Source organism: Camellia sinensis, chromosome 5, assembly GCF_055761805.1.
Source record: "Camellia sinensis isolate YWXY chromosome 5, ASM5576180v1, whole genome shotgun sequence".
NCBI lineage: Eukaryota > Viridiplantae > Streptophyta > Magnoliopsida > Ericales > Theaceae > Camellia > Camellia sinensis.
This window is the reverse complement of record NC_138965.1, coordinates 146,107,181-146,133,078: the sequence shown is the minus strand read 5'-3', so window position 1 is coordinate 146,133,078 and position 25,898 is coordinate 146,107,181. Positions and strand designations below refer to the sequence as shown.

Below are 25,898 nucleotides of genomic sequence, written 5' to 3'. Positions count from 1 at the left end.
TTTTGACAAATTAACCCGCAGCCCAAACACCGCCTCAAAACATAACAAAACACATCACAAGGGATCAATTTGAGTAGCCTCCGCATCACAAAAAATCAATGCATCATCAGCATAGAATAGATGAGAGACCATCAAAGAGGCTGATCCATTCTCTACCACAAAACTTGATAATAAATCCCCCTGGACCGCCCTAGAAATCAGACGACTCAAGCTTCCATAACCAAAATAAACAACAACGGGGATAGTGGGTCTCCCTGCCGTAAACCTCTCCAAGTGGGGAAAAACCCGTCGGTGTCCTATTAACCAGGACTGACATCCGAACAATGGAAATACAAAAATGTATCCATCGCCTCCACCGGGCCCCAAAACCCAACCTCTCCAACATGTATAACAGAAAGTTCCAATTGAAATTATCATAAGTTTTCTCAATATCCAACTAACATATAATTCCCTCTTTCCCTTGCCAAAGCCACGAATCCACGCACTCATTAGTCACCAAAACAGCATCCAAAATTTGTCGCCCACCCACAAAAGCATTCTGAGACCACTCCCTTCAACACCCCCCGAAGCCTATTAGTCAAAACCTTGGCCAGCAATTTGTAAATATAACCCAAAAGACTAAAAGGCCAAAAGTCTCGGATATCTCGCGCCCCCTTTCTTGGGAATCAAAGCAATAAAAGTTGTATTCAGACTCCTCTCAAATTAACCAGTTTGATGAATTCCTAAAACACATCCAACACCTCCCCTTTGACCACCCCCCAGCAATGCTGAAGAAAAGCAACTGAAAACCATCTAGCCTCAGGGCCTTGTTCCCAGGCATATTTCTTAACGCACCCAAGACCTGTCCCACAATTCCCACCAAAGCCCTATTCAACAAACCAAACCACCCCTCCTCCGCCACACCCTGAACCAACTGGCCATCGTCTCCAATGGGAGCAAAACCTTTGTCCCGCACCGAAATAGCCCTATGCACCACTGATGCCTCGTTTGCAGTGCCAATCTTTGAAACCCAACCCTCCCCTTTGGAAAAACCCTCGATGACTAGAGCCACACCATTCCACCCATCCCCAAACTCCGAAGCAGGGATAAAAGTCTGGAACCGCTTACCATCCAATGTGACCACAACTTGAAACGAAGCCCCACCCTCTTCCTCGCCACGGATCCAAACTGCCACACTCCGAAAATTCCCATCCAAACGACCTAGAAATGATACAGTTCCAATGAGACTCGAAGCCTTCCATAACTTCTTCACAATCCAAACTACTTCAAAGTCGACTAATAACACTTCTCACTGTAAACCTAATCCACGTTCCACAATCCCTAGCCGTCGATGGCCTCGGGAGTCCAGTGATGCCTCCTAAAACTCAAAGGATTGACCCCCAAGGAAAAGAATCCGTCGTCGTAGCCTGTCCTCCCTACTCACCGGAAACATTCCATGTAACTCTCTCAACCCTTTGGAAATCGCGTCTAATTATGGAAATCACTCACTCTGTGAAAATCACTCATGGATGTATGATCTGTTGGTTCTCTAGGTTTCCATCATCAGATTTTTGGACATAGCGTATGCAAAATTGTGTCAAGATTTATTTACCTTTACCCTTTCAAGAGGACTAGGCGGATATATTTCGTTGGAATCTGATATATACAATCCTTATTCTTTTAAGATCTCAACAGATGGTCTCTAGCTTATATAATTGATTAAGCATTGAGCTTTACTAGATACATATTATTTGTTTCTTTAAAATTGGCTCTTTTTCATCCCCTCTTCTTATTAGCTTTAATATATTGATGTATGTTGAACCTGCTTGTCCAGTTTCCATATCTTTTTAAAATTTTCAAAATAAAGAAAACCTGTGAAACTTGTACCTTTACAATAGTAGTACAAAAAATCTTCATTCCATATGTTTAATTACTGCATGCTTGCTCCCCTTTGGATCTAGTTTATTACATTATGATTTGAGTGATATAAATGAGGCTAATCTCCATCAGAAAATTTTCTGGTAACTTGTGCACTATGTTTTGTTCCTATTTTATGTACTATAGATATCCATGTTTTATGTAAATGTACCTTTACCATATCTTATTTATTTATTTGAAAATAATTGAACCTTGAACCAAATCTATTTTGACATCTGGATCATATATCCTTTTAAATCATATTAATTTTAGATTTCAATACAATTAGAGACTAAGCTGGAAAGGTATTACATTTCCTGATTTGTAGGGTAATTGTGTTTGTTTGTTCTCTTCAATAGAGATTGGTAGATATGATATATTGCATGCATTTTCTAGTCTAAATGTTTTGCAGGTGTTTTTTCGTTGCAGGGATTATCAAATTTTTTTTTGATAAATAAAAATTTATAGAAAATTAAGCATCAAAGACATGTAAAAAATACAAATTTGTAGGGATTATTATTTTATTTTTATGATTTTCCATCTTATAGGTAAGAATATCATTACAAATGCCAAATGAGGTCCCTCACATGCGAAAAAGTGTATTTGACTAAACAAAAGCTATATCCTTTCTAGAATGTATCAAAAAAAAAAAAAAAAAGGTTCTATACCCCTTCTTGAAAGTATAAGAAAGTACAAATTCCGTACAGTCTGATAAGGATAACGAGAATCAGGAAACACTGTTAGTGTATAGAGTAATTTTTGTTCTTAGATAGTTGATTCATATGATACAAGGCTTGATATCTAGGAAGCAAGGGGTGCAGGTACTGATATGGATATGGGCACGATACAGATACGCCGATATGACAAATTCTTTAAAAAGTAGGGTACGAAAAACGACTGGGGTACGCCAATTATTTATTTTTTTATTATTTATTTATTTATTATAATTTATAGTTAAACATCCAACATACAAATCAAAATTTAATATCATAATTAAAAAGAGAAATTACAAAATCAAAATAATTTGTGAATTCTTTCACTTCATTCGAGTATATAATTTTTCAAATACTAAAATAATAAATTAAAACCATCAATATTATGGAACTAATTACAATGAAATAAATACATCAGAATCAGTTTATGAACCCATTTTTTTTTTTTTTAGTTTTTTTGATAAATTATGAACCCTAAATTTAAATGTTTCTTTCTTTTGTCCTTTTAGATTTTAAATTTTTCTATCTTTTATTTTATATAATTCTGATTGTGTATACTATAGAACTATATCAAAAATAAAAATAAAAATAAAATATTAGATGTTGGGAAGATCAGAAAAAACGATACTTAAAGAAGAGTAGATTGGCTATTTATGAAAAAAAAGAAAAAAAAAAGAAGAAAAAGAAGAAGAAGAAGAAGAAGAAGAAGAGTAGATTGGCTACAAGAGGAGGTAAGAAAACTCACCAAAAATAAGAAAAATCAGATGCTGGACAAATCTGCTTGTTTGTTGCGAAAAAAAAGAGGGAAAATTTGGAAAAAGAAAAAAAAAGATTAAAAGAAAGAGGAAGAAGAATCGAAGAAGAAAAAGAAGAATTGAAGCTAAGCAACTAAGAGAAACTCACTGGAATATCGAATTTTGCCATTGACCAGCACTGGAATATCAAGTTTTGCCGTCAACCAGTACCGTCGTCTTTGAAGAAGAGTTCAATTGCCGACTGTGTTCTTTCTTCGAACTCGTCAACTGTGCTCTTTGCCAGAGAGAATTGAATCAAAACAATAAACTTAATTTCAATTTGTGTTTTTTTTATTATTACAAAAGAACCCCAAAGTTATTTAATTTTTTAAAATTAACAAGAAAAATTGCTCCGGTACCCTTATAATTGTTGAAAATCTTGTTTTTTACCCCGCATACCCAACAACGAACCCATGGAGTACCCATGGTGCACTAGGCATCTACAAATCGTATAAAATGTACCCGGTGTGTTTTTGCCGTACCCGATACGCGTATGCATACCCGTACCCGGTAAGTATCCGGTACTTGTACGGCAACATTTTTGGAGTACCCATGCTTCATAGCTTGATATCTATATTAATATGTAAGCGAGCACCCTTTCTACTTGGCCGGAACCACAAAACAATGCCAATTTTCTTCAACACAACTGTTTGGTCTTCTCTAGCTTTGAGGGAAAAAATTGGAACCATGTTTTTTGTGTTAACCCCACATCCAATTAGTTAGAATGTAAAATGAAGAAATTTAGTGTTAGGAAGAAGAAAAAGAGATAAGAGAAGAAGAAGAAATTTTTTATATGTCTTATAATGTTGTGCTCAACCCTACATTAGTACATTAGCAAAATATAGATACAAACGCTAATATTGCAATATGACCATCGTACCCTCCACTTCAACAAATATTAACAATAGAACAGAAATAACTGTTCTAACACAATCCAATTCAGAAGCTACTTGATTATTGGTAGGAGATGTTTTTCTTGACAAGGCAGCATAGTGAGGAAAAAAAAAATTATGGATAAAATTATGAATTGTTTGGGTTATGTTTTGGTCACTCCTGCTTTACACTTGTATTGCTTTGGAGTCTAGTTTCAAGAAGCTAGACAGTGTTTTGCTAATTTCAAACTTTGGATAGTGTGATTGGTCTCTGCTTGATTGAAGGTTGATTTTTTTTTTTTTTTTTTTTGGCATTTGGTCATTGGTTCTAGTCATCATTACTCATTATTAGTTTGTTTCTTTCGAGAATTTAAAACTGCGAGTCTGACAAACATTGTGAAAGAAAAGTTGCATGTACAATGGAAATGTAGAAGATGAATTGTCTTTTGTAGAACAATTTATTGATGAAGGCAATGAAGAAGTATAGACAAGAAGGATGAGTTATACCTTTCATCGATGAAAAAGAAAGTTGCAATGCTATAATATTGAAGTTAGCTACCACCCGATGGCCTCTCCACACACCCATCCATGCACACATGCATGCTTATTGCCCTAGTAACAGAATAGAAATAAACACTAAAAAACAATGAGAAAGAAGCTAGGGTAAATATGGACCCTTACAAAACTAATTAAGAAAACCTTGCTCGTGTCTCATTGCTCGAATCTTTCTAATTGTCCTCCTTTTAGGCGTCTAGACGCCTTCCCCCAATTCTAGGATGCTTAGTAGCTCTAGTAATTCCATAGCTGGTAGTTGCATGTGTGTTACTTGGAACATGGATCGTTCTAGTAACGAGAATGAGAACAGGAGCTTGGTATGCCACATGCTTTAAAATGTGCTATGATATTAGGGGTAGTAGGTTTGTACTAATTGCACCGTTAGAATTTGGCTACTTGTTAATGTGTTGAGTAAATTGATCATGTAAAACATAATTCTGGAAGCTTTATGTCCTTCTAAAACTCCACTCTATGGAGACTTAGTTCATTATATTTGATGTTTTCCTCTTATTAGATTTTTAAGAGAATAGGAATAAATTTTGGAATCTCTTTGGATGGCTGAATCCAGCATTTTATAGAACATAAGTGTATCATGTTTCAGAAAGTGTGTTCCAAAATGTAAATTGGTAGGACATTGGCCTTGTCTGGTAATACTAATATGCATTAAAGAAGATGACAAAGCTAAAATCCATCTGAGTAGGTGCCATACTATAAAGCGGTTGATGAATGGATATCTAACCCATTCCATTTCTGTGTCAAATCTTCCTTAAAGAAACAATGCCTCAGGTTTCAAGGTGCCGTCATTCCTTTTAAGAGGGTTTGGATCTGAGAGACTCCATCGTAGAGGTAGTGCCTTTTTCAAATCTGTCGTCTTTTCCAAGTTTAATGATAAACTGCATCTCAAAGATATTACTTGCGCTATTTAGTGTTGTATAGTAAAAGTGTAAGTGTATTGTAACACAATGGGTAGGTTGACAACTATGCGACTAGGGAAAATCATTGTATTTCTAAAGTTCATTAGGCATGCTCAAATGAGCATGCTATTTGAAGTGGTGAGATTTATTTTTTATTTTATTTTATTTTATTTATTTTGGGAGAAGAATCCTTTGCTTAATCTATTGTGTTGTCAGTCAGGGTTACAGTACTTGACATGTTCATTTCTCTAATTTCTTTCCTTTCTTGGAATTTTGGTTAGAACCTTTCCTCTCTTCTCAATCTTGTTGCACGTCTCTCTCTCTCTCTCTCTCTCTCTCTCTCTCTCTCTCTCTATTTATATATATGTATATATATAGTGCATTACCACTAGATGCTACTCCACGGTGAATTCACTTGCAAAGCCTTTTGCCAATCCGCTATCTTTTGAGAAGCACCGTGTGATTTAACCAAAATTGGGGGTATGATGTCATTAGAGAGAGAGTCCCAAATTGGGATACAAAGTGCTAAAGTTCTAATCACAATATGAAAATTTCTTTAAAATACTAATTACTGAAGGGCCTAACTACCTATTTATAAGACAAGAGAAAAGATTGTATGTATATAACAAGTGAAAAGATTTATAAATTATATTTGTTGTATATGATATGTATAAAAATATATATTCATTTGTTGTACCCTACTTTGTTGTATCAGGGATTTTTGGAAATTAGTGTGCCTGCAATCCGTATTGTGTTATATATGTGTCGTGTTTCTGTTTTCATGCTTGTGTCCGTGCTTCTTAGACTTCGTAGTAATCCTCTTCTTTTGCTGTTAACGTTTGTCATATCGGCCTTGTTGTATTTGAGATTTTTGAAAATTGACGTGTTGGCAAGTCTGTATTGCGTTATATCTGTGTCCTGTTTGTGTTTTCGAGCTCGTCCATGCTTCTTAGACTATCCTCAATTCTTAGTAATCCTCTTCTTTCACTACAAAGTTTATGTGATAATCTGAATTATCCCACTGAGGAGAAATGATTGGATTCTAGCTCATGGAAGGTGCAGCCTCCTCAGGAACTGCTCTCCATTTTGTGTTTTCAAAGGGATGAAGATTTTACCTATTCTTTTGCATTATCTGTTGACTCATACATTGTTGCAAATGATGTTCGGCTTTGTGAAGGTTAGTTGGTTACCTGAATATGGATCCTTTGCAATGTTCTTTTTCATCTTTGGCAAAGTAAAATTGGAAAGTTCTGTCACAATGTGTCATTGTTTTAGCCATTATATGGTTACATGTGGGTGGGAAGGATTGGAAGAAATTTTTAAGAGAGTAACAATGAAGAATTGCAGTTTCATCTTCTTTGGTTTTGAGTGCTGTTTGGATGTAGCTGATTGTTAAAGCTTAGAGACATGGTGGTCAATTATGTGAAATGGGTGAGTGGTGGGTAATTGTGTGGTTATATATATATATTCATGACAGGTAGTTAATGGTAACTAAATTCTTTCTTTAGAAAATGTATATTGTGAGTATGTAGGGATATAGGGAGGTTGTATTGATATGGAAATCTCCAAAATAAAGCCTTCTACATGAAATGTTTTAACGCTATGCTAGATCAGGTAGTTGTTGAGAAGTTCCGCTATTGGTCTGTTTAGAGGACTTCTGTTTCTTTGATTCTGGACTTTCTTTTTAGCTAAATATTAGTTATTTTTCATTAAGTAAGCTAAGGATTGTTCTTCCAATTGAAATGCATGTTCAAAAGAGAGAGATTGGGCTTGTGAATTGTCTTTCATTTAAATTCTTTTTAAGTAGAGATGTATTATAGCTTTACTTTACTCTTCTTTCTTTTTTTTTTTTTTTTGTTGTTGTACTTTTCTAGTTCTCCTTTAGCTTGGTTGTTTGGAAAGCAGAAGTGGTTATTTTCAGTTATTTTATGGGATGCCCAGTTTTGTGCATGACTGGGGATTGTTGTAAATTGTGGATTATGGTGCCAAAAGCTCAAATAACCATTTGTGGGTTCTTTACTTCTTGTGCTTTGAGTAAAGCTATTTTCTCTTGTAATTGTAACCATTCTGTAGACTTAGTGCCTAGTGTGCTTGGAATGAAGGAATTTGGTGGAACTATAGTTGAAAATGGAATTTGATATGCTCGGAATGGATGGAACTTAAAATGGGTTTTGTCACGCCCCACTTTTTATTACTCGAAGTATTACCAATTTCATTTACTTAATTCCATTCAGAGATAACATGTGGAAATAAACTCGTATATTCAACTCGGAAGTGAATAACATTGCTCTCATTCGTATGCATGTAAATACAACATAAGTGTAATAAATAAATTGCCCTTGGGCTTACATCATTAACGTATCAAGAAGAAGGGTGCAACCCTTTTACACATATGGCATTCCGCCAATACAAAAGAGGCCCCGTGGCCAACAAATAAGACGATCCAAATCTTGCAGCACATTCAGCTCAACACTTGAAAAAGATTCAATAACGTAGGATGAACATATAGTCCAGTAGGGATCTCAACATGGCCCTCAACAATAACAACATACAGATAGCTATGATCGTGAATACCCAATCTCACACTAGAATAGTAATGTGATAGTTTATACAAAATATACATAAGTATGAACTTTTCCTGAGAACAAGCATTTCAATCAACGCCATAGGCGATTCAATTTTCTTTTCTTTCATTAACCCCCGTTCCCAATCTTTCATAACATTAAGGGTTGGTTTGGGATGTTCTAAAAAAGTGCACTTTTTGACTTATTGGCTTATATGGGTTGGGTTTTGGTTGGGTTTTCAGCGCAGTCAGTTCTTCAGGCGCTAGCTGGAAGGTCACGGTACCTCTGATTCTTAGCGCAAAGTATAACACTACCAACCAAAACATAACAGGGCATAACCAACATGTATAACACATATACATAAACCATCAGGATACAAGCAATGTGTTAAAGTATCTGAACACATAACTACCTCCTTCCGAGAAAGTATACATATATAATGTATCTCAACACTTCATCGCATACGATGTTCAATCAACAATGGTATAATGCAAACACGACAATTCAACACAACCCCGTCATCCTCCACCGATGACCAAGAACAAAACCTCTAGATGCTAGTATTAGTACATCTATTAGAGACTCAATTATTATGAGGCCACAAGTTCAACAACAACACTAACACGGTAGTTAAAGATACAACCCCCACATGTGTGTATTTAACACTCAAGAAACAACAATCCAATTTTCGTACTTATAACAAAGATACTTTTCTCATTTCACAAAACAAATTCCATTTTCCTTTTGTTCTCACAAAACCAACTCCATCCCTTTTGTTTCCACAAAACCAATTCCGTTGATAATAAAGCCATAACTCACATTAGTCCACTACATTCATTTCAAAACCATTCCAAAGCCAAAGTTAACCACTTAGGCACTAACACCTTCACCCAACTCGCATTAACAATAGGGATTTACAACATGGGTTAACTACCCTCCATTTTAATTTACCAAATCAAAATATAATTTTGGGCTTTTTCTTCTTTCAACTACAACATGCTAGTTTACACTCCAACTAGCCCAAAACAACCATCAATGATAAAATAACTATTTTCAAACAACCAACCCTAGGTTCCTTCTCATGATTTCAAACAAATCCAACGTGGATATAATTTTCATGCAATACAAAACTACCACATGTCTATCTATAGACGAAGTATTGAAAAAGAACAAGGAAATCCCTACCTCAAATGTAGAACCCAAGGAGAAGAAGAGCAAAACTCGGAAGTGCTCCAAATCCTAAATTTCTTGGATCAAAATGTAGCCCTCAATGATCAACACACTATTTGTAAAGGCCAAAGGGTAGGAGAATACTCTAACTAGATCAATCCCTAGAGAGAAGGTGGGTTTCTAGTGAGAGAGGCTCTCCAATGGAGTTTTAGAAAAGTAAGAGAGAGAGAGAGAGGATGTAAAAAGTGATCTAAAATAGCTCAGCTACCAACTGATATACGACTCTCCCGCTAGAGCGGATAAAAGGACGCTCGAGCCTCAAGTACAAAAACTGGACCCGCTCGAGCCCAAGATGTCTCGCTTGAGCTCCAAGACACAAGAACAAAACACACCCGCTCGAGCGCGAAAATCAGTCCGCTCGAGCGTAGATTCTCCTTCCTCAGTAACTTCACCGACAATGCTCACCCCGCTCGAGCGCCAATAGACCTGCTCGAGCTCGACCCGCTCGAGTGTAAGGAAACTCACTCGAGCGTGAAAAACACACCTGTAGAAGTTTTGCAGAGGCACGAAATACTAGAACTGTGAAAACCCCGCTCGAGCGTAACGAGAGCCACTCGAGCGTACCACCAAAAATCTGGGCGACAAGGAATGGGACTAAGGCTCAACTAACCAGTTCGAAACACGCCCAACACAACCCAAAACTCTAAAACAAAGAGTAAGGGACAGAAATGAGGATAAGACAACAACAGATCTACGGAACAAAGCCCGGATTACAGTTCAACAACAACAGAGAAAACCGGGATCGCTATAACCTCCCCCCCTTAAAGAATTTCATCCCCGAAATTAAGGATATGCCAAAACACAAGGCCAACTGATCACACAACACCAACACCCGAGTACTAGGAGAGGAACTATTCTCCCTACAAACCTTCGATTCACTCTTACCAAGGAAGAGACTAACCAAGGGAACACGTTCCAAACGACAACACTCAAGCACGAAAAACTGCAATAAAACCAAACCTTCCCGAAACAATTTACCAACATCTGACTAGCGCTTCAAGCTAAGTCACTACTTAACAACCATAATTTCCAATAAAAGGATAATCAAAGCAAATCTTTTGCATTAATACAAGGAAAACATTTTCTTGTTCATGAAACATTTCACGAAGATAGTCAAATTTTCAATGTTGACATTCCGAAATAAACCTTTTATTTTCCATGCGAAACTCAAAAGTTTTGTAAACATCTTTCACAAATACAGTGTTATCCAAAACACATAACCATCCACAGTTTATTTGCCAAAAAGATTCATTTGGAATTCCTCAAAACCCTTGAATTAAATCAATTTCTCAACAACGCCTTTAGGTGGCCCAAACACTAGGAAAAATTTTGTTTTCCATTTCTTTCCAAAGAAAAACACTATCAACAACCATCACTCACACAGTGAGGCCAAAACTAGCACAAAACATAATATTTCTATAATGATAGTTAATAGAAATAACAACAGTGCTATCAACACACAAGGCGTAAGAAATTCATGAATTTACAATTTTATTCCACCTTCCTTTACTTAACCAATTTAAAATCATATACGGCTCAGAACCTGGCCAACAATTAAAGGAAACCATATCTCACATCAACAATACCTCCTTAATACACAAATGATACACATTTTGGTGCTGTATCAATATAACATAGAAACACTTCTATACTCCACAATTGATAACGATATACATTTTAGTGTTATATCAAATCAAACAAATCCGGTTTAGAAATCATCTTCTCCCACACAATACAATGTATATAAGCGATTATCATATACAAGTTCAATTAATCAATACAAAACTTGATGTATTATTCCAACCGTCAGATGCATTGACATAACATGTTCGATTAGTTTCAGTTTTTCCTAATCAACATACAAGTCTATAACGAATGAGACTAACCTCAAGGTGACAGATGTCAACCCAAAACCCCATACTAAAAGCTGACTAATCAACTTAATAAACCACCACTCTCAGAAAACCACACACTGAAGTGCCACTAACCCCAAACACAGAGTTCCCCACACAAACCCCTAAATTTTGGAATCTCAACGGATCTCCTAAAATCAAACCACATCAACATTGTGTCTAAGGAAATTACTATCCCCCTCCCCCATGGCTACATAGCAAGCCTGCTCATCGCCTCGACCGAAGACTGACCTGGTAAACCTCAATTACAACAACCCAATCACGAAGGACAATTTGACCGACGCTATTCTCGTCACCCTAGAACACAACCTGTTCTTCCTCTTAAGAATGCTGCCAAAATCCACTCACAGACCATACCCAACAATTGATAGCCAATCACAATACGAACACTACCCCTATACAACCGATGGGGTCACCACGGACTCATTAACTAGTAAAGCCCAAAACACTAATCAACATACAGGTACCATTCCCGCTAACCCGAGATACAAATCTCACATTCCCTCGAACATTCTCACATAACTTATCAATACTACACAACTCTCGAAACCATCACATTAGTCTCATTCACCCACGGGTTCCCGATCTCAACAAATAATCTCTAAAAGTGAACAAGGCCCACAGGCCGTCACCAGACTATCTTAACATACAGTACCAAGCAAGCAACAACATCAGGATCATTAATCCTATTAACAACTTCTCAATAGATATTACAGGGGTTTCGAAATTCCATACATACTCCCCAATACATAAGGATTAAACAAACAACACTATGCATACATATGCGATACATAAACATGGTGCCTCAGCATCCAACAGTACACCGGTCAACCACAAAATGATTCATATAATACACCATCGGCCAATAACACAAAAATCCCCCTCCAGGGTAGTACCATAGGGCTAACTAATAAGTCGCCCCTCGCGAGGCTCCTGAAGCCTGACCTGTCCGTTTCTGGTACCGATAACGCCCTTGACTGGACGGGTACAACTGAGTCTGACTGGGTTTTGAACCACCCGAAGAATTTACACGCAAAGGACAAAAACGTCTACCATGGCCCAGCTGACCACAAACAAAACAAACACCAGACCCCCTACTCTGAGACTGGTCTGAAACCTGCACCTCCCCGGACCCCCCAACAGATGAGTCCGAAACCCCTGGCGAAGGAAAGGAATTAACCCCTGACTGAGCACGTTTCCGCCTCCACCCCTTAGTGAGCCTAGAGTGCTTAGGAATCGTAAGACTTACCGAGATGGTCTCTTCCCGATCCCGACCATCACTCCCAACCATGGCCTCCACATGGGCTGCTGCCTCGACTAAATTATAATAATCCTTCCAAAAGGATCCAGCTACCTTCTCCCGAATATCGAAACACAACCGCCTTTCAAACTCATAACAACGACGCTCCTCGGTTGCCACCAACTCTGGAGCAAACCTCGACAAACTAGTAAATTGTATCTCAAACTGTGCCATAGGAGTATCATCCTGACGCAACTCCAGAAACTGATCCCTCAACCTTTCCCGAGCAGAAGGAGGGAAATACTTGGCCCAAAAGGCCTCGGTAAAAGCAACTCACGTGCTACCTACGGTATTCTTAGCATACTTCCACCAATAACTCGCATCGCCCTTCAATTGAAAAGTCGCCAAGAAACCCTCAACTCCTCCTCTTCGACTCTGAGCATATCAAGAGTCTTGGTAATCTGCTCCAACCAACTCTCTGCCTCCAACGGTTTAGCCTCCCCCACAAACTCTGGTGGGCCGGAGCGGAAAAACTCTTTAGTAAGCTTGAGAGCATGGTCGCTGCCGCCCTCACTGCGAGCTAGGGCATCTTGCACTGCTCTCACAGTCTCTCGTGCGATATCCTCGCCAACAGCCGATGCTGCAACGGCGGGTGCTAAAGGAACTGTTGTGCCCCTACCGACACTCCTACTATTCAACCATCCTCTACTTCCTCGTGTAGACATCCTATAAAGCACAAAAGCAAATACCACACTTAGTGCACAACACAATAGCCTTCTCTGAGGCACACACCACTGCTATTTAGTCACAAGACTCACTAGTCACAAAATACACATCCCTATTGCATATAATTATCTAAACATATAAACACATAATCGAATCAAGTCCACAAAGATAGCCACTCATCCCGGAACTCTCAAGGAATTCCTATCAGAAACCACGTTGATCAGGCGTGTTTCCGAAAGGACCTCAAAGCAAGTTTACCGGCTATGAATACTATCTGAGAGACTGAATCCCATGCTCACATAAATGCAACACACAAGTCCTAACTTTCATGATATCTATATGCAACGTCCTCACTATACGTAGTAAACCCAATGTGGTAAAAACCACTTCCCACGAGCCCAAAGTATTCAAACCCGGCTCGCTCTGATACCAAGTTGTCACGCCCCACTTTTTATTACTCGAAGTATTACCAATTTCATTTACTTAATTCCATTTCAGAGATAACATGTGGAAATAAACTCGTATATTCAACTCACAGAAGTGAATAACATTGCTCTCATTCGTATGTAAGCAAATACAACATGAGTGTAATAAATAAATTGCCCTTGGGCTTACGTCATTAACGTATCAAGAAGAAAGGGTGCAACCATTTTACACATATGGCATTCCGCCAGTACGAAAGAGGCCCCGTGGCCAACAAATAAGAAGATCCAAATCTTGCAGCACATTCAGCTCAACACCTGAAAAAGATTCAACAACGTGGGATGAACATATAGTCCAGTAGGGATCTCAACATGGCCCTCAACAATAACAACATACATATAGCTATGATCGTGAATACCCAATCTCATACTAGAATAGTAATGTGACAGTTTATACAAAATATACATAAGTATGAACTTTTCTTGAGAACAACCATTTCAATCAACGCCATAGGCGATTCAATTTTCTTTTCTTTCATTAACCCCCGTTCCCAATCTTTCATAACATTAAGGGTTGGTTTGGGATGTTCTAAAAAAGTGCACTTTTTGACTTATTGGCTTATATGGGTTGGGTTTTGGTTGGGTTTGATGTGATGTGTTAGAGAGGTGATGTGATTTAAATAAGATGATGTGACTTAAATAGGATAGTAACTTTTTGACTTTTTGTATTATTTACTAGATGCCAAACTTGGCCAACAATACCTGAGGAAATAAATTCACTAAGCCCACTACTCTCTTCCATTTTCCTAACATACACAGATACGCCTTTTCAAAACATATATCTCTTTAAAATATCCGTTCTCCTACATACTTTCCAAAAGACAAAAAAGACATTTTGGCTTCTTCCCGATACAATCAAATCTATACATGCACCGTTATAAAAAGGGAGATAACAACTCACCAACATGCATAAGATAAACCAATGGGGCAACTCGGCCCTCCAAAAACATAACCAACACAATCCATGATATTCTCAGACATACTGAAACATCAACAACAAACTTTACTCTACTAGCTATGTGCGTAGTGAGCCTAAGATACACCTCTCACAACGACATGCCAGTTTACCAGGCGCTTGCTGGAAAGGTATGGTGCCTTAGATTTTCAGCGCAGTTAGTTCTTCAGGCGCTAGCTAGAAGGTCACGGTATCTCTGATTCTTAGCGCAAAGTATAACACTACAAACCAAAACATAACAGGGCATAACCAACATGTATAACACATATACATAAACCACCAAGATACAAGCAATGTGTTAAAGTGTATGAACACATAACTACTTTGGATTTGGTGGGATTTGAAAGGGGGAAAACGAAAAAAAAACCATCTTGAAATCCCATTCTTCTGTCTTTCTCTACTAACTAATGTCTCTCCTAGGGGCATCATTGTCATTAATCTTGTTTCCTTTCCAATTCCTCATCAAACCAAATAGAAAATGGAATTTTTTCCTTTTAATTCCAATTAGTAAAGGGGCGTCCTTAGAACTCTGTTATTTTCCTTTCCCATTTTGAAATTCCATTTCTAATAAAAGCATTTGGTTCTAAACACTGTAGGGTTTGCCCATTTCATTTTTCTGAATTCATTTCTTATTGTTACTTTGTTTGAATTAGGTCTGAAAGCCCACTAGTATTTTGTGCATTTTTTTGATCATGTATGAGATTCAATAATCATGTTATATAATGGTCAATGCATCAGAGTGATTATTATTTTTATTTTTTTACATATTTTTGGAATTTCTATGCAGTGTTTTAGTCTTCACATTTATTGACAGCATGATTGAAATTTTACATATCCTTTTTTCTGTTTGTATGTTTTAAATTTATGCTGAGGTACCGGAATAATTTTGTCGTGGTTCTTTTTTATCCAGGATGTAATTAATTATTTGGAGAAAGCTTATTGTTTCATAAATTTGATCAGTTAAAGTGACAATGGAAGCTCCACGACACAACAATCTTCTAACCTAGTGGTGAAATCTTCTTCGCTTCCAAGCAATTCTAACGCCACAGATGTTTCTAATTCTGATTCAGTTGCTAATTCAAATTCCTCAGAAAGTCCTTTATCTAGAACTTTATCAGAGGAAAATCTCGAAAGCCTAATTTCAAGTATCGACATAAGCGGACAGAACCTAACAAGACCATCAGGCGTAGCGACCAATGATTTTTCAAGAACTCCTACTGATCATTCAATTTCAACCAGTGATCTGAGATTGAAGTTGCAACTTTACAAGGTTCGGCTTTTGCTTCTCACTAGGAACCTCAACGCAGCAAAGCGTGAAGTAAAGATGGCTATGGCTATGAATGTAGCACGGGGGAAAGATTCTTCCATGGCTCTCCTCTTGAAGTCCCAGCTCGAGTATGCACGTGGAAATTACCGTAAAGCCATCAAGCTCATGATGGAATCGAGTAATCAGACAGAAATGGGGATTTCAAGCATATACAACAACAATTTGGGGTGTATCTATTATCGACTCGGAAAATATCATACGTCAACGATCTTCTTTTCCAAGGTTTTGAGTAATAGTTCATCTCTTCGGAAGGAAAAACCGTTAAAGCTCTCGACTTTCTCACAGGACAAATCACTCCAAATCATATACAACTGTGGTGTTCAGTACTTGGCTTGTGGGAAACCAATACTTGCCGCTCGTTGTTTCCACAAGGCGAGTTTAATTTTCTACAACCGGCCTCTCTTGTGGTTCCGAATCGCTGAATGTTGTCTAATGGCTTTAGAGAAGGGACTTTTGAAGTCCGGTCCTGCCCATTGAATGGATCTGATGTTAAAGTTCATGTGGTCGGAATGGGAAAATGGAGACAACTTGCCGTGGAAGATGGGGTTTCACGTAATGGGAAGGTGGATTTTGTTGGAATGGACGATTGCTTTTTGGGTGATGATAAACAGCCTAATCTCTCGCTGTCACTTGCCCGACAGTGTCTGTTCAATGCCCTGTACTTGTTGAACCGTTCTGAGTTGAAGTGTTCAAATTCTGATTCCCCTCGTAGTTCCACCTTGGAGGAAAACGAATCAGGAGAGGTCACATCATCGACTAATACTAATTACAAAAGTGGGTCTGGTGGTGATTCCAAGGCATCTAATCTGATGGTCAGCACGGGTCAAATCAATGGAAACGGGGATGCTAAAGAACAGAAGGGTGGAAATGGAAACAGTCCGAATGCCGCCTTACAGAGCTCCATATCGGATTATGAAGAGATTTGCGAAAGAGAGAATCTGATGATCAAGCAAGCTCTTCTTGCTGACTTGGCATACGTCGAGTTGGAATTAGGAAATCCTTTGAAGGCACTGTCAACGGCACTGTTAGTAATATAATATATTAGTAGATAGTGAGCCTCCCTTTCGATGCCTTTAGGTGCTAGTGCTTTCGGCTCTTTTCATCATGAGCCATCATTGTCCATTGTCTGTAAGGATTGTATTTTCTCCTCTATAAGGAGCCCCTCACCATTTGTAATATACAACAATCAATAACATCAATATATACACAATTTATTCTCTCTTTATCAATTTATCTTACATGGTATCAGAGCTATAAGATTTAGGCCCGTATTTTGTTTTCTCACCGGCGGGCAGCTGGCCGGCAACCTTGCCTTCGCTGCCCGCTGGAATTTTAGAAACAGAGGATGAACCAGAGGGTGAAACCAAGCCATGCTCTGTCTCTGTTTTCCCTCAACAACACGACCAAAATTCCATCTTCCTCTCTCTCTCAGTTCTAATTCTTCTTCACCAAGCAACCACCATGGCATAAAATGAGGAGCTTCCTCCATTTCAGTCACTATCGTAGCCCCTCCCTCGGGCATGGTCTCTCTCTCCTATCACACACATATCCTATCACATAGATATATATCTACTCTCTCTCCCTTCTCTCGGGTGAGAGAGCGGGGCGGGGAAACATGATCTGAGAGGCTCCATATGCCATATACTACTCTTTACAATTCACAGGTTGCTGTGAGTGCACATCGCCATGAGCCACCACTACCACTTGTTGCAGCTCCGTTGTAGAAGCTGACCGGAATCAATGTCGGGACAGTTTACGGGGTCATGCCGGACCGATGTAGAAGCTAACCGGAATCAATGTCGGGACAGTTTATGGGGTCATGCCGGACCGATGCAAAAGCTTGTGGTGGTGCACCAAGGGGGCGACTTAGGGAGTGCGCCATGGGGTGGCTTGGGTGGTTCCCATGGTGTGTAACCATGCTCACCATGATACATGATACATATACTACTCTTTACAGTTCACAGGTTGCTGTGAGTGCACATCGCCATGAGCCACCACTAACACTTGTTGCAGCTCCGTTGTAGCACAGGCTCAGTGTTGCCGAGTACTCCGTCGGCCTACACGACAGCTAGACGTGGATCTTCCCCGCACGCTCGATCAGCGAGCTCGCATGGCCTGCGCGCCTCATGTCTATCATCGGAAGCCTCGCCACTGCTTCCAGCTGTGACTGATCACTGCCGAGCCACCACCGCTGCAACTCCACGACCGAGCCACCTTCACCTACAGCCTCACTCACCTCGGCTGCTTCATGTTTCCTCCACAATCTTCTCAGGTCGAACCTTGAACCCATCCTGGCAAGAGAGAGCACATGCATATGTGTGTTGTCTCTCTACTCAAGGACACCCACCCCTATGTCTACTTTCCAACCCATCGTCCACCACCTTGTGCACACCCATACCCCTTTTTTTATTTTTTAAACCAATCTCCACCAGCACAAAACATGCTCATATACATACCCAGCTCTCTCTCCACTTTATCACATGGGCTTGTCCCCTCTCTCTCCTCCTATCATGTTTTGATTTCAAAATCAATTATTTTTATTTATTTTCTCCAAATCATTTTTAATCTCTTTCAAATACCCACTCTACACTAATATATCTTTTGCAGGGGCACTACCCCCAACTTTATTTTAAAACATTCATGTTCCCTTCGTCATCCACCTCACACCGATCTTTCTCAAATAACCCATCCAAAAATATATATATATATATATATATATATATTTATCTATTTATTTTATTTTATTTTATTTTTATTATTAAACAAAACAACAACACAACATAACACCAAAAACATTCCAACCACTTCTGATTTTTCCAAATTCTCTTTTCTTTCATTCCACAAAAAAAAAAAAAAACAAAAAAAAAAAAAAAACAATTTCATCAAAACAAAAACATCAAAAAGAAAAAAAAAAAAACAAACAAACAAACAAACAAACAAAAAAAAAAAAAAACACAATAACACAAATCCCTCTATAATATATTCCATCTCTCTGTCATCATTGTTTGGCCACCCACCGAATTGCCCATGACCATCTAATATATATATATATATATATAATCTAATATACTAGATTGTATTCTTCATCACCATACTCATCCTTTCATCAACCCCTTGTTTTATTCATATCAGGGATTCACCCCGCTCACCATTCTACACCAAAAAAAAAATAAAATACAAACATACAAAAATATTTTGCTCCACTTTATCAATCCCTTTGTTTCAACCTCAAATAGGTTTCTATCTTCACACCTATTTGAGTTTGAGGGGGGGTTATACATATATCATGTATCATGGTGAGCATGGTTACACACCATGGGAACCACCCAAGCCACCCCATGGCGCACTCCCTAAGTCGCCCCTTTGGTGCACCACCACAAGCTTTTACATCAGTCCGGCATGACCCCATAAACTGTCCCGACATTGATTCCGGTTAGCTTCTACATCGGTCCGGCATGACCCCGTAAACTGTCCTGACATTGATTCCGGTCAGCTTCTACAACGGTCCAGCATGACCCCGTAAACTGTCCCGACATTGATTCCGGTTAGCTCCTACAACAGTCTGACACAACCATATAGTGTCTTCACCAACGGTTCGACACGACCATACAGTGTCTCCTATCCTATTTTATTTTCCTGTTTTGTTACTCTTTTCAAACTCAAGTTGGTTGGTTCCTATCCTCCTTGAGTTTGAGGGGGGCTGTTAGTAATATAATATATTAGTAGATAGTGAGCCTCCCTTTCGGTGCCTTTAGGTGCTAGTGCTTTCGGCTCTTTTCATCATGAGCCATCATTGTCCATTGTCTGTAAGGGTTGTATTTTCTCCTATATAAGGAGTCACTCACCATTTGTAATATACAACAATCAATAACATCAATATATACACAATTTATTCTCTCTTTATCAATTTATCTTACAGGCACGATGTCGCTTAGAACTTCCGAAATGCTCTAGAATATACATTTTTCTAGGCAACGTGTATGCAGCCGAGTCTCTCAGCTTGCTAAACCGGCCAAAGGAAGCCGCCGAGCAATTGTTGATCTATTTGTCCGGTGATAACAACGTTGAATTACCATACAGCAAAGAGGACTGCGAACAATGGCGAGTAATTAAAAACTTGGATTGTGAGGAGTCGAATGACGGGTTTTCAAAGAACTATTCGCTTGATGAATCACAAGATGTCATGCTTCTCAACCCCGAAGAGGCACGTGGAACTCTTTACGCAACCAAGCTGCGATTTTTGCTTTGCAGGGAGAGCTCGAGCAGGCTCATCGTCGGTCTGTGTTTCAAGCCCAGAAGCAATTGTTACCCCCATTTATGTGGATCTCATGATCGGGAAGACACAAGAAGCGCTCGCCAAGTTGAAACAGTGTAGTCGCGTTATGTTTCTCTCGGGAAGTTCAATACTAAAAAACGCTTGTTGATCGGTGTTGTGTTGGTGGATTTTAGCACTGTTGAGTTTTAGGAGGTAGGTCAAAAAATCCTTTTTTTGATGAGGATTTTGTAACATATATATAGTTTCAACCCAGGGAATAAGATTTTTTTTTCTTTTTTTTACAATTTTATGTTTTAATATTTTTCATTTTGTTGTAGGGTTCAGGGGATTGGTGGTGGGTAAAATTGTTTTGGTTGGTCATGAAATGCCCCTACCCTATATGATTTGAGATGTAGTTCTGATTCAGAATATTTTTTTTTTTGTTGTTTTAGTGGCTAAATCAGGTTGGCATTCAAAGATTATAGAGGTCATGCTATTTTCTCGAGAAAATGAACTCTGAAAGAAAATTCATTCCTTCCAGATGATAATGTAGGATTAATCTTTTATTTTTATTTTGTCAATGCCCTATCCTATAGATATAGTGTAATGTGGCATGCGGAGCTCTATTGTGATTTTGATAGAAAAAGAAAAAAAAATGTGTGAAATGGTTATATTCAATGTGTTTGGTTTCAGTTTTTGAAAATTAAGTTTTTCGCATTTTTTTTTTATTTTTAGTGAATTTTTTTTAAATTTTAAGTAATTTTTTTATTTTTTTTAGATGGATTTTACTTAGATGTATTTAAATAGTAAATTATTTATGAAAAAACATTTTAAAAAATTAATAAATGCACAAAAATATGAAAACCATATTGAATTTTCATTTTTTTTTTGTATTTTTGGTATTTAGTGAATTTTTTAATTTTTTTTTTTTACAAATTTTACACTTTTTTAAGTGTATTTATGTCAAGTTTGTTTAAAAATTAAAAAAATTACTTAAAATATTAAAAAAATTTAGTGGAAACAAAAAAAGTAGAGTTTTTTAAAAAATGAATTCTGAAAACTGAAAACAAACAGAGTGAATTTCTCTTTATATTTTACTCACTTTTTCTTTTTTTCTTTTTATTTAAATTCATAATCTAAACACAGTTTAAGAGTTTTTATTCGAGCTTGACTTGATAAAATTTTGTTTTAGATGTATTGATTATGTAAATAAATTAAATTTGAATCTATTTTGAAATTTGCGAATCTTTAATGTATAAAAATCTTTGAGTTAAGTTTGGTTGAAATTTATTTGAGATTGTCTTGAAAAATTGAATGAATAATCATTTTCTATTCTTAAATTTTGATTTACCACCACGAAAAACAAAATGACAAGGATTTAACTTTGCAAAAATAACCAATCTATGTATTGGTTGAAAAAAAAATTCAAAATCATTATATAGTTTGTAAATTTTAATTATTAAAATCATAATTTTTTTTAATGAATATATAATTATTGTTAAAAATTAAACCTAATTTGTAATTTTCCCTTTAACTTTTAGTTGTTAGTATTTGATTTGTATTTGATGAAATTTGAAATTTATTATTTTTAAATTCTCTTCAAATATTTATATTATAATGATGAAGTAACAATGGTGGAGGAGGTGGTGGTTGTAATTGTAGCGATGATAGTAGCAATAGCAGTGGTAGGGGTGAGGGTAAGGGTAACAGTAGGGTTGTAGTGATAGTGGTTGTATCAGTAGTCATGATGGTAGTTACAATGACAGTGGTGACAATTGTGTCAATAGTCGTGATGGTGATAGTGCTAATAGTGTTAGTAGTAATTATGGTGGTAGTGATGGTACTGATGATAGTGATTGTGGCAATAGTTCTCATCGTTTATTTTTACTGATACAAAATTAATTTGATTATAATGTTACCAATATCTGATTAATTTATTTTTTTATAAGAATGTTTTACTTAAAAAAAAACCTTAAATAGTAAATAATTTGAATTATTCAATTAAGATCTGAAGTGAACCTTATCAATCCAAACAACAGTAATTACTATGCACATGACACAACGGTCACCCTTCATCCATTTCATTCCCAATTTCTTAAAAAAACAACCCAAAGGTGCTTTTTGAACATGATTCATTTCGGATTTGGAGCTCTATTCAAACCATTGTTTTATTTATAAAATAAACCCAAACCGAAAACATTCCATATAAGAAAATCATTTTAATATATATTTTTTCCAAGACATGCAGGCTTCATTTGTATTTTTTTTTTAAACTTAATTTTTTAATTTTTTTTATTATTTTAATATTGTTAAAAAAGTTAAATTTAAAATAAATTTTTAATTTTTTTATAATTTCATATAAAAAATAATAATTATAATTTGAATATAACATTTTATATTATATTATTGACTTTTTATTCTAATAGGTCTTATTTCCTATTTTATCTTTTGAGTTTTTAGTAGGGCATTCATTGCCCAGGCTGTGTGTCAAGTTGCGCCCATCAAAAGGTCAACACCTTGATGTCACACTCATTTGTGCCATTTGGAGAGCCAAAAACATACCCAAGAAGTTGGTGCAAGTGCAAGCAAAGACCCAAGGCATAGTGCAAGGCAATCCACAACAGGCCATGAGACAGCACTTGCCAAGCCGCAGCCAGCAATTGCTCTGGCCGCGTCCCAACAATAGCTAATAGCCAGCAAAAGCTAGCAATCAGACCGCAGCCTCGCCAGCAGGCCAGCAGGCTGCAGCCCCAACCACAGCAAGTCGCAGCCTAGCCACAGCCTTACTTGTGCAGCAGCAACTTTGAAGCACATTTTGAAGGGTCAAACGTACTATTTTTGTTTTATAAATTTTTATCTAAGTACCTTCGTATTAAAGGTGTTTTGGGACCAAATTTTGTAATTTTTTCTTTTTTGTAGAATTTTTAGAAATTCATTATATCTCCTCAAATATAGAGGATGTTTCCTCTTGCTAGCTAGGAAAATGCTTAACAAGTTATGTTAAGGAGGGAATACCCTATTGTTGAACCATAACACTTGTGCCTTTAAAGTACCCTAAAAAATCTAGAAATTTCCTAGATGTTGATTTGTGATTATGTATCAATTTGAAGCAGAATATAACAATCCCAATCAAACAATCAAGACAAAATGGCACAACGATTTTATGTGGAAAAACCACAATTGGACACCTCCAATTGTGATAAAAAAAAAACCACGAGCAACAGTCACAAAACAATCCACTAAGAAGATATAAAGGAATTACACAAGTATACTCTCAATTACCTAGCAAATCCACGCCCGATATGCTAGTATAGGTCAATTCCTCTAGAAAAACAAAAGATACAATGCCAGAAGTCCATAGAAAAAATAATCACTAAGGCGGAAGACTCCGATATTTGCTAATCCAAGAGTGTGTACAGAATGAGACATACTAATCAAAGAACACACACTTCAAAATGAGTAATGACCACAAAAAGTACACATATATTAACATGTAATGGATATTCTCATCAATTCCAATATGCACCAAGAACCACTCAAAAATTTCAAGCTTGCAAAACCATACTAAGAAAATCTTTTTGGGTTTTTTTTTTTTATTTATTTCTTATTTTTTTTCTTAACCAAAGCAAGACAAAAAACGAACAAGCACACATGTAATGACAAAAAAAAAAAAAAAAACACACACACACACACACACAGAAACCCAAAAACTAAAATGACAAAACAAATTAACACAAGTCAAGTTTTCTCACCCAAACTGCTTTAGTACGAACAAAGTTATGAGCATTGCGGTTCTTGGGTGGTGTCTTGACGTTGTGGTTCCCTTTGCTTTCAATGGGAACTCGTCTCGACTTGGTTTCAACATCCTATTTTTAGGTCTAGACAAATACACTCTCCCATGCAACTTATAACAATAAGGGCGAATATGACCATGCATACCACAATGATGACAAATAAAAACATGGTGTACATGGTGTACTTTCTTTTCTTTTCCCTTACCAACTCTAGAAAGTTTGAGAAGTCCATCCTTATGTTGAATTTTTTGTTCCCCCTTTTCTTGAGTTCTTGTATCATGAGATGTGGAAGCACTCTGTTTTTGCTCTTTCTTACCACCAAACCCAATGCCACTCTTGTCAGAACAAATTTGTTGAGACCCAATGATATTGTCCAAAGTCTTTGATCCTTTGTTCCGAAGACCAATGGTAGCCATAGCACACTTGAGTTCTTTCTCTTTCTTGATGATCAGTTCTTCCAAGGCAAGTTGAGACATCTCGAGAGTTTCAATCTTTTCTTCATATGCTGCATAGATTTACTGTAATTCATTGCTCTCTGTCTCACAATTCAAGAGTTTTGCACAAAGAGTTTGTCGATCATTAGAAATCTTGATGGCATCAATCCTAGCCCCGAAAATCTCCTCCTTTAGTTTGACATTCTCACTTTCACATGCTGCGAGTTTCATAGTGAGTTTGTCATTCAATTTGGACAACGTAAGAGATTCCTTATACAACTTTTCATAAGCTTGCTCAAGCTCTTCATCATCACGTCCCGAGGATTCATCATCAATGGCATTCTCAACCGAGCTCTTCGGATACTCTGTTCGTCCTTCAGTTTCAGAAGCCACCATGAAAGTAAGGAATTGTTTATGTTCCTCTTCGCCTCGATCTTCATTGTCACTTTCATCTTCATCAGATTCTGATTCATCATCCCAAGTGATGGCGAGGGCTTTCTTCTTCCTTAAACGAGTGGGGCATTCTGAAGCAAAGTGACCATGTCCTTGGCATTCATAGCATTGGACTCTTTCAGAGTTCCCTTGCATTTTTCCTTTCTCCTTCTTGGCTATAGAATTAATTTTGAGTTTATTTTTGCCTTTGGTTTTATGAGTATGAGTAGATTCCAAAAGATTAGGATTCTTTTTCAAAAAAGATTTTTTTAATTGTTTAACAAAAGCAGCTGTAATCTTGGAATCTATCTCACAATCCTCATCAGAATCCTCTCCAACTCTATGAGCACTACTAAAAGCAATATCTTTTTGTTTCTTTTTGAAATTCCTATGTGCCTCATAAGTTTGGAGATTTTCAACCAACTGATCTAGCTTGAGGTTGTCAACATCTTGAGCCTCCTCAATAGCCGTAACTTTTGGTTGGAACCGATCGGGCAAGGATCTCAAAATTTTTCCCACAACTTTGGATTCTGGTATTTTTTTCACCTAAATTGAAGCTGGAATTTATAATGTCACTCAACTTCGCATAAAATTCATCAAAGGTCTCACTATCTTTCATTGAAAGGTTTTCGAAACTAGACGTGAGCCTTTGAAGTTTTGAGCATTTAACAGAAAGAGTGCCCTCATGAATAGTTTGTAAGATATCCCAAGCCTCTTTTGCGACTTCACAATTGCAAATTCGACTAAACTCTTCAGGTGTGACAGCGCAAAAGAGAGAATTGATAGCTTTACTATTCCAGCT

The 25,898-nt window shown here is 37.3% G+C and overlaps 1 pseudogene; it reads left to right on the top strand.

Annotated features, from left to right (window-relative positions):
* The window catches only part of LOC114283162 (uncharacterized), a 59,292-nt pseudogene extending 38,238 nt beyond the window's left edge, over positions 1–21,054 (top strand).
* The last annotated feature ends 4,844 nt before the right edge of the window (positions 21,055–25,898 follow it).